The sequence below is a fragment of the Stomoxys calcitrans genome, chromosome 4 (genome assembly GCF_963082655.1).
Source record: "Stomoxys calcitrans chromosome 4, idStoCalc2.1, whole genome shotgun sequence".
In the NCBI taxonomy this organism is placed as follows: Eukaryota; Metazoa; Arthropoda; class Insecta; order Diptera; family Muscidae; genus Stomoxys; species Stomoxys calcitrans.
In genome coordinates this window covers 51,723,616-51,735,774 of record NC_081555.1, presented here as the reverse complement: position 1 = coordinate 51,735,774, position 12,159 = coordinate 51,723,616, and positions in this window count along the sequence as shown.

Genomic DNA, 12,159 nt, shown 5'->3' with positions numbered 1-12,159 from the left:
AAAGTGACTGAGGTCCTGTCCTCCCTTGTACCGGGGTTCGACAGTGACTTAACAATAGACCACAACTTGCCTAAGTTGATACCTAAGTTACGTTGCTCCAAGTATTCCAGCCACAAATTCCGCTCATGTTCGTTGACTACCCTGTTAATTTCCTGATTCAACAGGCTGATTCTGGATTTTGTGGGGTCCTTTTAACGAATCCCATCACGCTCGTTTGCGAGTACCACTACCTGCGACGAGAAATTGGGTATACATGAGATGTCCGACCGGCTGCTGCGTTAATGATGTCTCGGAATTTTCTCTCGGCAACTAACACATTTGAGTGGGGTGTCAGTTCACTGAAACGGCGATTGGTATATTCTCTGAAGCCGGCCCAATCGGCCTTCAGTGCTCAGAGGTCATGAAGTCGGGATGTCGGTCGATGATGAATATTATAGGGAGGTGGTTTGATCCCATAGAAATGACGACTTAACAGGATAAGTCACTAGGAAGATCAGGAATGCAATGGAAATGTCTGGCGAGCTGCAGCGCCCCCTAGTAATTCTAGTGGGGGCATCTTCATTCACCGTGCAAAACATGGAGCCTTCAATCTGCTCTGCCAGAGTTATGCACCGCTGGTCGTTACCTAGGGGAGAATGCAGGATGCGCATTAAAGTCTCTTAGAAGCGGGCGATAATGGCCAGACAATAGGCGTCTAATGTCGGATCTGTAAACGTGGCCATTACTTGGAACAAAACAACTAAATCGCGGTATGTACACATTGAATAACTCTATTTCGGCAGGACCGGACTTGATTGCTATTCCCAACATTCCACTTAGGGGTCACTTGCGCCAAGCGCAGGAGAGGAAGATAATCCCATACCTCCAATCCTTAAGCGATCCTTACATAGCACATTGCATCCGCGAACGTGCATTTCCCATGACGAAAAAAGGACGAACACGTACACTGAGGAGGCAGCACTTGCCATTGGAACGTTCAATTTCATTCCGGAACGTTCGACCGGCTGTCATGCGATTGAACGAATAATGATATAAGCTTTTTGCACAGATTATTCGGATTAATGTAGGTCGCTGGGTATTCCACCGGCTCAAATTTAGGTAAGGCTCCTACATAAAGTGATCTTTAGTTGAGCCCCTAGAAGCCACAATGGTTATCCGAAATGAGCTGAAATTTTGCACCTAGTCTGTCAAGTACGGTCCAAATCAGACTATAACCTGATAAATTGCCCGTGTAAACCGATATCCCGACCCATTGATAAGTATACCGATCGACTCAGAATCACTTTCTGATTCGATTAAGCCATGTCCGTCTGTCCGTCTGTGAGTCCATGTATTTTTGTAATCAAAGTGCAGGTCGTATTTGTTGTCCAATCAGCACGAAATTTTGCACATATCATTTTTTTTGGCCCAAGGACGAACGCTATTGATTTTGATAAAAATCGGTTCAGATTTAGATATAGCTCCCATATATATGTATCGCCCGATTGCACTTAAATTGCCGTAGTAAGGAAAATTTTCAACCGATCTGCACCAAATTTCGCATGTATTGTTTTGTTACCGAACTTAATATGTCTGCAAAATTTCATCAAAATCGGTTCAGATTTAGATATAGGTCCCATTTAGCACGGATTGTTTTGCTACTGATTCTAACTTATTAACAAAATTTCATCAAAATCGGTTCAGATTTAGATATAGCTCCAATGTATATGTATCGCCCGATTTGCACTTAAATGGTCGCAGTAGCTACAATTTTCAACCGATCTGCACAAAACTTGGCACGGACTGTTTTGTTATTGATTTTAACATATCCGCAAATTTTAATCCAAATCGGTTCAGATTTAGATTTAGCTCCCATATATATGCATCGCCCGATTTGCACTTAAATGGCAAAAGTAGTTACAATTTCCAACCGATCTGCCCCAAATTGGGCATGGATTGTTTTGTTACTGATTTTTACATATCCGCAAATTTTCATCCAAATCGGTTCAGATTTAGATATAGCTCACATATATATGTATCGACTGATTTGCATTTAAATGGCCGTAGCAGCTAAAATTTTCAACCGATCTGTACAAAATTTGGCACGGATTGTTTAGCTACTGATCTTAACATATATGCTAGATTTCATCAAAATCGGTTCAGATTTGGATATAGCTCCAATATATATGTATCGCCCGATTTACACCTATAAGGCTGTAATAAACACAATTTGTAACGGATGTGCACAACATTTGGCACGGATTGTTTTGTTACTGATCTTAACATATATGCGAGATTTCACAAAATCGGTTCAGATTTGAATGTAGCACCTATACATATTAATCGCCACATTTACACTTATATGGCCGTAGTTACAACAATTTTCAAACGATCTGTTTAAAAGTCGGTTCAGATTTAGATATAGCTCTCATATACATATATATTTATATATGACCCGAATTTATAATTGTAGGGTAGGTGTAGGGTATTATATAGTCGGCTCAGCCCGACTTTTGCCTTTCCTTACTTGTTTTTTTTTCTAATTCTTTTGAATAGGTCTTTTGTTTTTAACCACTGTGCATTGCCATCTTCAAAAAGTCTTCATCTATGCTAACAAATGATTTATTTCAACTAATATATTTTTATCTTCATAGCAACAATACCACGTGGTGGCTAACATGTCCTACATCAACCGGCTAAAAAATGCACTGGTATCCTTTCCGAAAATGTGCATACCAACACAACTTAAAATACAAGCATATCAGACTTGTGATGCCGCATAAATTTGTTGTCACGTGTCGTTGCTTGTCCTTTATATTTGGAATGCCTAACCGTTAAAACACAGACATGACTGGCCGTTAGTATGTATAATAGGCTTGGATGATATTTTGCCAACAATCCCAGCTGAGTGGAAGGAAAAAAGCTTAGGTCAGTTATAACAAAAGCTTTTATGTTACATAATAGGGTGACGTGAGATAAAATGTTAATTCAATATACAATAGATTTGAAATTTAGTCTTTTTAAGGTAGGCGAAGAAAGGACATGATAGTTGAGGTACACACACCAGATGTTATATAATTTGCTTTTCGTTAACGTCTTCACAGCTTTTGCAGAAGACTTTACTTTATTCTTTAAATAAGCGATTTCCAAAAAAATTTTTTTTTATATAAAAACGGAAACTTAATTTTTAGAGAGCGTCCTTTATATGAGGCGATATACACGGAATGTGGCTAATTTATGTTAATCTGCTTCATTTTTATAATAACATCTTTTTAAGATGTGTCCGATAACAGGCTCTTTGGTTTAGGGAAATATACTCTGCTTGCACTAGAATGTCATACATTCCTTTGGGAGGCAGAGACGAAAGGTAATTTTCATTCCGATAAAAGATAAACGGTACCACACGAAGGCAAAAGACTTTCGACTTATTAGTTTGTCCTTTATGCTGAATACACTAGAGAGGTTGATAGAAACACATCTTAATTCAAATATCCCTAGAGATCGTCTGTATCGGCAACAGCATGCATCTAGTAAGGCAAGTTTACTGAACAGACCTTCACGACCCAATCGCCTACATAGAGGGTTCTCTCATTGTGAAGGAATATACATAAATAAAACTCCGACGTCAAACATGAAGGATTTTCTGAATAGGTTAGGTTGCGTTGAAAGGAGGATGCGGATAGTAATACGCCCACGCCACTATGCCCATTCACCCAAGCCGGTAATCGGCTTTTTGTGCGCTCTAATTACCAACAAGTAACCTCTAAAAAGAATATCTTAGTCAGGAATTGCGTGCTACTTACAAAATCCCTAATTGCTTTCCATACCACGCCCCTACGTTGTCTGATATTGTGTCCACACCCAAGTGCCGGTGTCTGTTTGTCGTGAAAACCGGGCAATGACATTGTGAATACTCCAACTTCTCATCATCTTCCCCGCATGTCCTACATATGCTATCACTTGCCGAAACTATTTCGCATAAGTGAGCTCGTAGTCCTATTTGTCCCCTTATGATACCGAAAGCTATACTGACCTCCTTCTTACATTCTTTCAGTAATAGCCTCGTCTCCTCATAATCCGGATCTCCCCATAGGATTTTCGTCGTCCTGCCGACCGTTCGTCGTTCCACAGTGTCACATGCGCGTTCGTCGTGCTCGTCCTTAACTCGGACTCGAAAGGCTTGGCTTAACAAATGTATTGACGGCAGTCCTCTAGCCTTCACTGCCTTTCCATTCAATCCCCCTTACTCCGCTATCGCCCGACAACCAAACGATGCGGATTGCGCCGTCCTCAAAAAAGGCATTAATCTCCTTCTTACACTCCAAAATTGTTAATGACCTTACAGCCTGGTTGGTTATTGTCCTTATGATCAATTCCGTAAAGATGTTCGCACTCGACGTCTTCGCGTTAACACCACACCACCTCTCGCTTTCCGTGATCGCCCGGATCTGCGCATACAGAACCATATTATGGTCAGGCAGTCAAAAACAGATCTCAGTCCCTGGGTTCTCAATGTAGAACCCCAGGCACAATCTGTCCTTTAGCTTTGATCCATGTGTGCAGAATAATTTTCCAGAACAGAGTTGCGTTAATTCAGGAATGTGCCACCAGTGTTGTCTCAGGTATACGATCGGCAACCTCTTCCATTCCTTCTAGGTTTCCTACACTCGCATTGATTATGCCGCGATGGTATGACCTGCTCCCATCCCCTATTCATACTCCCATCGCCTTAAGTTTCATAGCCAAAGTGGCTGCCTCACATGTAATCTGTATGTCTATGGGTCGGATATCTGGAATAGTCTCCAAAGCCCTAGTGGGCTTGGTCCTCATCGCTCCACCTATTCCTAGCCCACATGTTCTTTGAACCTGTTGTAATACTCTTATATTGCACTTTTTTTCCTTCACAGTCCACCAAATTACTGAGTCGTGAGTAAGTATTGGTCTAATAACGCTCATTTAGAGCCTGTAGACTATCCTCGGATTCAAGCCCCATTTCGAGCCTATGGCCCATCTACATAGTGCCCAACCCCTGTGAGCCTTCTTGGTAAACTCCTTAATGTGACACTTCAAATTCAGCTAGGTATTCGACTTTGTCAGATATCGAAATCGTTCTATTGAGGAAATGTACTCGTAGTACGCAAATTGGGTCACCTTCGTCTACCTCATGAACAGGCTGATTTCAGTCTTAAAATACATATATTTTACTTCTTGAGCCCCCAAAGGGCGCAATTCTTATTCCAATTGGCTGACATTTTACACAGGTTTCTAACATATACTTTAATTGTGGTCCGAACCGGACCATATCTTGATAACAGAGCAAATCTTTTCTTTTATCCTTTTTTTGTCTACGAAGAGGTGCCGGGAAAAGAACTCGACTAATGCAATCCATGGGGGGTATATAAGATTCGGCCCGGCCGATCGTAGCGCGCTTTCACTTGTTTGATCTAATGACGTGGCCGAAAAATGTTTACCCTTTGGGGGGTATTTTGACAAAGGGTTGATACCCTAAATAAATGATCCAACATTTGGATATCAAATTCGTATTCTACTCCCAAATACCTTTTTTTGAGTCCCATATTGAGATGGTCAGTAAAAAATTACGGTTTGTGTGGTATTTTGGGAAAGGGGTAGACCCCCAGAAAATTGGCCCCGAAAGTGGGTATCAATTCTTGCTTTACTCCCCAATACCTTTCATTAAAGCTCCACATTGACATGGTCGGTAAATATGCCCGATTTAGGATGTTTTGGGGATTGGGGTGGTCCCCCAAACACTAAGTCCGGAAAATATATCAGCAACGTGCTCTATTCTCATATATCTTCTATATATCATTTATTTGAACCCCATATTGCCATTGGTCACAAAATTTGATATCAAATTTGCTTTCTAATCTCATTTGAACTCCTTATTGCAAAAGTCAGAAAATATGTCCGGTTTGGGGTAATGGCCCTTAAAAACTATAAATGTTTAGTTCCACTCTCTTTAAGACCCAAATTGTCTTGGTGAGTAAAAACGTCCCATTTGGGGGTTGTTATGGTGGCGGGACGTCCCCTAGACAGTTGGTCCCTAATGTTGATATCAAAATACGTGGTCTTCTCCCAAATACCTTTAATTTGAGCCCCATATTTCCATGACCGGCTTGGAGGTGTTTTGGGGGATGGACGGCCACTCATTGAGTTGGCCTTATATATATATCGGATTCGTGTTCTACTCTAAGAACCTTCTTATTTGGGCCTCATATTGCTATAGTCAGAAAATACTTCCAATTTGGGTGGTGTTGTTAGAGTGGGGTGGTCCCATAGAAACTTTCCCGAATATTGATATCAGATTCGTGCTTTACTCCCAAAGACCTTTCATTTGAGACCCATATTGCTATGGTCGTAAATTTGTACCTTGGTTCCATATTTGGATATCAGATTCGTATTCTACACTCAAATACTATTTGTTTAAGCCCATGGTATTCCCATGGTCAGTAATAAGTACTGTTTGGGGGGTGTTTTGCGGAAGGGGTGGACTCCCAGAAACGTGGTCCCACATTTGGATATTAGAATCGTATTCTATTCGCAAATACCTTTCATTTGAGTCCCATATTGTCATGGTCGCCCGATTTAGGGGTGTTTGGGGGTTGGGGTGGTCCCCCTAACACTTGGTCCGACAATTGGATATGAATATTCGTTTTCTTATCGTAAATACCTTTCATTTGAGTCTTATGTTGTCGTGATTGGTCTAAATATAAGTGTGGTAGGTTTAAGGGTGAGGCGGCCCCCTAGGTACCCCATCCTAAATTTGGATACCAAATTTTAATTTTTAATTTAATTTAGTTTCTGAAAATTAGGGTAAGGGGGGAGGGTCCGCCCCCTTCAGATATCAAAAAATGTATTACCCCATTTTCACCACGGGATCATTTTTCTCCATCTGCGAAAATTTCAAGAAAATCGGTTCAGCCGTTTCTGAGTCTATAAGGAGAACACAAACAAACCTACAAACAAATACAAATTTATTTTTATATATAAAAGTAGGTGACCCAGGGCCCGCTCCGCTGCGCCTTCTTTTACTTTATATGGAAGAAAAGTTTCCTTGGAATATTATTTTCAACAATGAAAGATCTTTTAGTGAAATACCATGTTAACTTGACTAACAGTTTAAAAATATAAGTGCCTTTATCTGCATCCCATATGATCTTTATTGGTCTACGAATTTAAGATTGGGTGTAAGGTGTACTCCATTCTTAAAATACTTCATTTCAGCCCGATATTCTCATGATTTCCGATTTAGTGATGTTTTCGGGGGAGGGGTAGTCCCCCAGATACTTGACCCTGAAAAAATATCAGCATCGTGCTCTTCTCCCAAATACCATTTGTTTAAACCCCATATTGCCATTGGCTTAAGAGGAGTTTATAGGATAAGGCGTCCCCCAAACACATGGCCCCAAAATAGGTTATCAAATTCGTTTTCTAATGTCAAATACCTTTCATTTGAGCCACATATTGGCATGGTCGATAAATTGTTTCCTTTGGGGGTGTTTTGGGAAAGGGGTGATGCCCTAAACACATGGTCCTACATTTGGATATCAAATTCGTATTCTACTCCCAAATAGGTATTTGGGAGTATAATACGAATTATTTGAGCCCCATATTGCGATGGTCACTAAAACATTGCTGTTTGTGGGGTATTTTGGGAAAGGGGTAGACCCCCAGAAAATTGGTCTCGAAATATTGGGTTGCCCAAAAAGTAATTGCGGATTTTTCATATAGTCGGCGTTAACAAATTTTTTCACAGCTTGTGACTCTGTAATTGCATTCTTTCTTCTGTCAGTTATAGTTGTTACTTTTAGCTTGCTTTAGAAAAAAGTGTAAAACATGTATATTTGATTAAAGTTCATTCTAAGTTTTATTAAAAATGCATTTACTTTCTTTTAAAAAATCCGCAATTACTTTTTGGGCAACCCAATATATAAGATAAACTTAAAAAAATCGAAATAGTCTCGCCGAAAAATTGATATATGCCATTTCTTTGAAAGAGCCAACGACAAATCAATTATTAAAATGTAACTGTCTACCAACAGTTAGAAGTTAGCTACATCGCCAAAAGATCTGAACATCACAATCAACCCACCTGGTCGTCTAATTTGGAGCCAAAATTTGTATCTTTCGGGCAAAACAGAATCGTTTAAAGTACACGTAATGTAAATAAATTCAAATAATGACGTACTCGCTATTATGGGGTGTCAGTAATGCCAATACGAATTTTGGAATACTGGCTCCTTGGAGACAATGTAAGAGAGTACATTGTGGTTGAGCTTACAGATAACTTTAAAAAGCTATGCGCATGTGTCAACAAGCGCACGGAGGTCATTTATCCCATAAGCCATTCTGCTATGACCTTATGCTATGTGGTTTGCTTGTTCTTTTTTTCTGCCATAACTACACAGCACATCTCATAACCGATTGCGAGGCGCTCGCACTGAAAAAAGGAAAGCATAGAATTAAAAAAATTATTTTTTACTGAATATTGAAATGGAAATTTTTAAAATATGTATTTTTATTATTATTAATATTTTTATGTTTGCAGCAAACGGAGTATTCTTTGCTTCAATTTACTACATACAAATTTTTTTTTTTCTTGGCGTGGAAAACTTCTTTGGTTTTATTTTAAAAGTTTTAAGGCCAGAACGCAGCTCAAACAAAATTTTGTTGCCATAAGAAATGCACAGACATATACGCGTAATGTTCGGTTTGGTTGCTGTTACAGGTTGACATTGTATGAACTGTCAAACTTTTCTGCTTTAAGGAGTAAATCATTTGTTTAATCACTAAATGACGTGCTGCTTACAATGTGGGGTGAAAGGTAAAGTGAAACCTAGAACACATATTTATTATATCAAAATGAAAGTGTTGCCCTTTGTTTGTTTCTTCCGAGTAGACTCAAAAACTGCTGAAGCGATTTTCATGAAATATTCACAGATGGTTAAGATTTGTGAGATTCACGAGAAGGGCGACTCTACCTCTAACACCAATTTTCAAAAAAGTCAGATCTCGGAGATGGTTGCATCGATTTAAGCAAAATTTTTTTTAATTGGTATAACGCTTTGGGGAACGCCCAACCCCAAAATCTACTCGACGCCCAACACTTAACAATAGCAAGTCACACGCATTTTTATTCTCTATGTTTTAGTCGCTGTTGACACTGCAACGAATGAATATGCGCAGGGTTGAACGCATCGTTATTCGGTCTGTATTTTAGAAACAATGATTTTTACTGATTAAATTTTTGGAAGATGTGAAAGTATTAAGTTTTCTTATTTCATGTACAGTTTTGCAAAACTGCAATCATTCAGTCCAAAAAGTGACTTTTTACATGTTGAGAAAATTCAAAATACTTAAAGAGTAAAGCAAAGAGTATAAATAAAAGTAGCCGTTGAGTTGAGCGGAGTGTGTTCATTTTGCTCCTCAAAGAAATATATCCGTATCTCGGAATAGGTTCTACCTACTACGAAAAAAATTAAAAGCCTTTTTGGAGTAGGCTAAAAATTGACTCCAAAGATCCAACAACTGAGGTGGTGGTGTCATCGAACCGTAGCACTTGAGACTCCAGACAGTGTTCTGCGGAGGATGACAAAGTTGGAACAGGAACGAAGGAAGCGCGGACGGCCCCTGAGACTTTATGAAGGATTGCTACTTTTAAAAGGAGGCCACAGCCATCACGGAAAAGGAAGATGATCGATGAGAATGGAAAGGAGCCGCCCTCTTACGCCAGAGTGGCAAGGAAGCACAACAAATATGAGCTGACTTGCGCAGTAATTAATATCGGCAGTGCATCCGGTAGGATTCCACCAGATCATCGGTCCCAAGTGGAGGATCTGTAGAGGGTCTACCCATACAAATGATCGTCGGAGGTATCCACGCTCTCTGGGAGGGATGGGGCAGTAAATTTGCGACGGAACGCATGTTGGGATACTTAAGCAAGCAAAACCAAGGTTTGGTCGTCATGGACGACCAGGTTTCAGAACTGAACCATATCAACTACCAATTATTCTATGCTAACACTGGTACTCGGCCGAGACCCGCATTATTTCTCATAAAAATTTAAATTGTATATTCTACCCCGAGGTGTCAACGTTGGATACAATAGTGGTGACGGTGGAGCATACCTGGCATCACTTTATCTGCCTTTCGACTCTCCAACACCGCCATCCACGTCTGAACTGCTACGGCTGGTGAGGAAAGCAAAACAGACAGGAAACGAGGTACCAATAGGGTACAATGCGAATCCTCAGCACCTTTCGAGGGGTAGTACCAACATTAATAAGCGGGGCCAAGCCCTCGAAGAGTTCTTGACTACCAACGACCTAACAACACTTAATATTGGTAACACCGACACCTTTGTTAATAGGATTAGGAAGTAGGTAGGAGGTTTAGATGTGACAATATGTCCAAGCATGGAAGACATTGACGACAACGTCAATAGGATTACAACTGCACTGGTAGTGTCTTTCGAAGGTACTTCTCCTCCTCGATAAAGGAAATCAGCCCAAGAAAAACCCTGGATGAACGGGGAGATTCGCAACACTAGGAAAGAGGTCCGCAGATTTTATAACCACGCACGTCGCAAAAAAGCGGAAGTTTATTGGTTTTTTTTTATTACACGCGGCTCAAGGAATACAAAAAAAATACTAGAGCGGCAAAACTTGCCTCTTGGGAGCTTTTCTGCGAACAGGTCGATAACGTTAATGACGCCCACCCATGTCCAAACTGAAAAGTTAGCAGACGACATGGGAGTGTAAGCAGAGACAACGGAGGACATTTGGAATGAAATTTTGCACGATGTGTTTTGTTATGATATCGAACAACTGCGCAAAGTATGGTTCAAATCGGTTCATAACCTGATATAGCTGTCATATAAACCGATCTTGGGTCTTGACTTCTTGAGCCTCTAGAGGGCGCAATTCTTATCCGATTTGGCTCAAATTTTGAATGATAACTTTCATTATAATTTTCAACAACTGTGCCAAATCTGGGATCTGGGATCTTGACTTCTTGAGCCTCTAGAGGTCGCAATTATTATCCGATTTACCTGAAATTTTGTACGACGGATCGTCTCATGACCATCAACATACGTGTTTATTATAGTCTGAATCGGTCTAAAGCCTCATACAGCTCCCATATACATCGATCTCTCTATTTTACTTCTTGAGCTCCACAAGGGCGCAATTCTTATTCGAGTTGGCTGACATTGACCTGGAGACCTGGGTACTCTAACATTTAGTTTAATTGTGGTTCAAACCGGACCATATCTTGATATCGCTCTAATAGCAGAGAAAATCTTTTTTATCCTTTTTTTTTCTGGGAAGAGATGCCGGGAAAAGAACTCGAAAAATGCGATCCATGGAGGAGGGTATAAAAGATTCGGCCCGGCCGAAATTAGCACGCTCTTACTTGTTCTTACTCAATATGTCCCCTTAACCCATGCAAAAAATTGTTTCATCAAGCAGTATTTGTAGCCTCAACAGCAAATTCACTAAAAAATGCCGATTTCAAAACCATATTTGTCCGATTAGGATATTTTGGTTATTTTTGTAAAACCATTTGGCAGAATTTACTTTATTTTTTTTACCCTTTTATCTGCAATTCAAAAAAAAAAAAAATTACTGCAGTATCTCTTCGGATTCGGCAGCCCTAACAAGTTATTGAAATACCGAGGTGACCAAATTTAGGGGCCTGCCAAAAGGCGCCCGGACAACCTAGGGTGTTGAAGGTGCATCCTAAATTGTCACTCACGAAATAATCACGATTATCGGGATAACTTCAAACTCGACAATAAAATACTATTTTGGTTTTTTATTTTACTAGGCAGCCCCCATTAACGACATAAGTTTACATTGCAAATTGCAAATTTTGCCCATGAACATTCCACTAAGGAACAGGGCCAAGCTTCTCACATATAAATGAGTGCAGTCCGATTCAATTTTAAACTCAATGATAAGGGGCTGCTTTTTAAGCCGAGTCCGAACGGCGTGCCGCAGTGCGACACCTCTTTGGAGAGAAGTTTTACATAGCATAGTACCTCATAAATGTTGCCAGCATTAGGAGGGGAAAACCACCACTGGTTGGTCAGCGTCATAGGCGGACATGCTAACCTCTGCGCTAGGGTAGCCTCCATTAAGCCGCCGAAATTCTGCACTT